Here is a 4,320-nt window from a genome sequence, read left to right on the forward strand (position 1 = left end):
GTGTACAAGTTTCGGCCAGATTCGACCTTATATACCTCGATAAAAGAGGACACAAATATCTTCGATGGTTCATATGGTATTTGCTCTCAAATCGTTACCTAATCCTCGAGTGTAAATTTGGGCAGCACGCCCTTTGTATTTACCTATTTTCCAGCCACTTATGGCTTCATTATTTTTCTCAATCAATCCCAAAGTCATACACAATATAAATTCATCACAACAGCCGTTCAATAGGCTCAAAGTCATCCAAGTACAAGATTTAGTTAGGAAAATGATCAGAAATAAGCTTTAAGCTAAGGAACCAAAAAGGCAGATTCACCGCTACTTAGCGTATCGGACATAACCGAAACTACGCTTATTGGATTGAAGTGCAGGTTATACCGTTTCGAAGCTAAGACAGAGGGCTATAACTTTGATGAAGACTACTTAGTCCAGTTCACATCCTAACTAGGTCAAAGTTACCAAAACAACCCCAGATTTTCCAGTTCGAAGCTCACTGTGAAATTCAACTAGCAGTCCTGATTCATTCAATCTTATCTCAGCACACACAACTCCGATTCAGGTAATTCCAAAGCCATTTGAAAGCTAAGATAAAAGGATATAATTCTTAAGAAGACATCGACAACCAAATCAGTAGTATTCCCGGTCAAACCAACAAATTACAGAAGCTGATTATCAGTTTCGGACAGAAACAGGGCAGCATGGGTATTTCGGTCTTTTCACAGGCTACGTTGCTCCGATTGAGCTGTAATTTTTCAGAAAACTATAAAACATCATTCTATACAACTTTTATGTTTTGAGCTAAGGCTAATTCGACCTCTAACTAGGGGTAACAGTACCGGGTAGAATAGGGGAAATTGAAACCCTAATCTGGAATTTTCCGCACAACATGGAAATTTTCCGCAATTAACTACAATTTACGCACTATGGCTTCATTCTAGACTATCCCAAGCCATCATCCATAGCCACACCATACTAAACATATAAAAACAGAAAAAATCAAGAATAAATATAAAATTCACCAATCTCTACCAAAAGTCAAGAATTCTTCCACAAAATCACTTATTCAACTACTATCAATCACTAATTGAACATTATCAAGATCAAAGGAAAGATTCCTTAACCACTCACCTTGTAAACTCAAGAAAGGAAGCAACTTAGCACCTTTGCTCCTCAAACCACTTCACCACTCACCTTAATTCTACCAAGGGAAAGGTTTTTATGGAGCAAATCAAAGTTTTAACGGTTGGTTTGTGAGATCAAGGCAAGAAATTGAAGAAAGAAGTTGGAAGTTTTCTCTTCTTTTTCCTCCAAGAAAGTCGGCCAAGAGAGGGAGAAATAAGATGAGTTTTTAGTTAATTTTTGGTTAATTAGTAAAGGTAAGTAAGATGTCAAAGTCAAGAATTACTCACAAGGTGACACTTGTCACCCTTATTTAATGCAACTCTATCCTTTTGTCTCTCCAATGATAATCCATTTAGATAACTTCTAATTATCTCTTAACACCTGATAAATTAGACTCGGTATACACAACTTAACCTAATTGGCCGAATTTTATCGAACTTACTGCACTAGTGGGTCCCACATCCGGTATACGCTCTTAATTTCTCAAAAACTAACTAATACTAGGAAAATAATTTTAGAACTATATTTACTCATAAAAGTTATCTAGAAAATTTTTCTAATAAAGAAAATATAGAAAAGGCATGCAATTAAATAAAATAAAGTCTAGAAAATAAGAAAATCCACGGGTTCTCACACATTATCTAGTAGTGATTGAATAATGAAATGTTATTAGGGTAAATTATCTATTAGGTAAATAACTTATTACTTTGTTGTTTTGGTAAATTAGCATTATTAATTAATAAAATAAATTTCATTTTATAAAAATTAAGAAAAAAATGTGAGGTTTCATATTCTACCCCTCTTAAATAAAGTTTCATCTTCGAAACTTCTTTTTTTTTTTGAATGAAAATCAGGTCATTTATACAAAGTAGGTACACCTTAAGTAACAGCGTAATATTGGAATTTGTAAAAAATTTTCCTTGTTGATTTGAAGCATTAATCGTGTTAGTAAAAACCATCTCAATGCTCAATTTATGGTAAGACATATTAAAATACTCAAAATTTATGTGCGAACTATGGTCAAATTTCTCATATCCAAAATAATATGTTTGGCAACCCATAAGGAAAATGTTTAATTATTTTGAAGATTTCTAGACTTACACAAATTTAGGAGGTTGAGTGTATTTGAAAATATATAAGTCATGAAATGGTGTTCCCTTTTTCTCATTTTACTTATTTATTATTATTATTGTTATTATTATTATTATTTATTTTTGTATATATAGACATAAAATATATATATTATTATTTTCATTTATTTTTTTTTTCAAAAACTATACTTCAGAGCAATTAACTAAGGACTAGATTAGTTGAAATTTGAAAATGCATCATGCATTTATTTCCATGAATTGAATGGATGAACACTAAATCTTATAAGAAATCTCGAAGAATAGCATTTGTCAACTTGTAAACATAAGGAAATTCACTAGCAACAACAATGCTACCTATAAAAAATACTCCTAACTCTATTTATTTCAATCTCTACTAATAATTTATTCCTAACAGAACTCCTATGATGTTAAAGATGCTGTGAATCACTATGGGTCCATACCATCACCTAAATCTCCCTCCATGGGTATCTCTTGCTCCACTACCATGACATTTCCATTCTCACTGTTATCTATATTTTCAGTATCCAGCCAAAAAGTATCCATATATAGGACATCCTTAACACCATCCTCAATAGCACTGAAATAATTCATTTTCTTCATATATTTAGCCCTCAACACTTGATATGTTGTGTCTTTCTCGATGATTTGGCTATTTCTCTCATTACCAGACGTTCCCAATAACTAGTCTCGAATATCAAGCTCTCAATATCTATTCGTAATTGGATACCTTCAATCATCAGATTTTGAATTTCCGCCTCTAAATCTTCAGTCCTATTCTTCATATTTGCCACATCATTCTTCAATTTTTCCATTTTACGTCCCATCAGTCCTTTTGCTTTCTCTATCTCAGTGTTCACACCTCGCAGTCTCTTGATCTCCTCACGTAGGGCATCAGCCATTTTCTTCTGGATAAGTATCTCATGATTTTTCTCCTTAAGCATCCCTTTTGATTTCTTATCTAAATCTCTTGCAACATTCTCCATCTTTTGAGCAGTATTCATCCAAACTACAAGCAACCCCCAGATATCCGACCTTGACTCTTCAAGCTACCTAGCTCTGATCTTCAGGGATTCATTCTCTTTCCTTAAGTGCCTGATATCACATCATGTCACTCCTACTGGGCAGTTGCATTTCTCTCCTAGGCTATGAGGTATCTCTTCTTGGGCTATTGTATTGACTCTCTCAGGTTTGCTTCCTCCTTCATCTGATTTGACAGTTATCTTTTCAATCTCCGCCAATCTGTGCTTCACTGTAGGACATCTGTCACCATCAGCCATGACCTACAAAGGGAAACAAATACCACAAATTCTATCAGTACACTTTCAACTTAAAGCACACATACAACCATAAATTGATCACTACCATAATAAAAAATAATCTTTAATCATAATTGTTTCAACTTGATATGTACATACCATTACCCTAAACATTTCATCTTGATATATCAACTACCAAAAACCATAATGATCATCGTCCTAGTACACATTTTGTCCCCACTTATAACTTATTACTCTAATATTGCCAATGTGACTGAAGTCCCTTATTTCTCTTAAAATTTTTTTTATCTAACTTATTCTAATTCATAAAATCATTAATTCCTCAAACATCATCCTACATACTTCCGAATCATACAACCTAGGCTCTAATACCATTAAATGTGAAGTCCCAAATTCGGATTCTTGGATCGAGTTTGCAACGTGGCACGCCATACTCATGAGACCTTACTCCCATGAATACAAGGCATCATGACCATAAATTATAAATTTCAATAAAATTTAAAATTTACAATTACTAAATGAATACACAGTTCACCAAATACATCTACAAAATTCTTTGCTTTGATTTCTTAGAATTTAAACATCTTCCCATTCATCTCTCTTTCTTATCTTCTAAACATACATGATCTAGCTTTCTTGATCTATAAGAAAATAATGAGATATGGGTTGAGTGATGTATGCCTAATAGATAGTATTTACTCTTCTGCCATATCATGTAACTATATACATACTATATATATTTACAAATTTAGTCACACCATTCCACATATGTACATCAAATAAAAATATTTGGCATCATTTCATAT

This window comes from Coffea eugenioides, chromosome 3, assembly GCF_003713205.1.
Source record: "Coffea eugenioides isolate CCC68of chromosome 3, Ceug_1.0, whole genome shotgun sequence".
Taxonomy (NCBI): domain Eukaryota; kingdom Viridiplantae; phylum Streptophyta; class Magnoliopsida; order Gentianales; family Rubiaceae; genus Coffea; species Coffea eugenioides.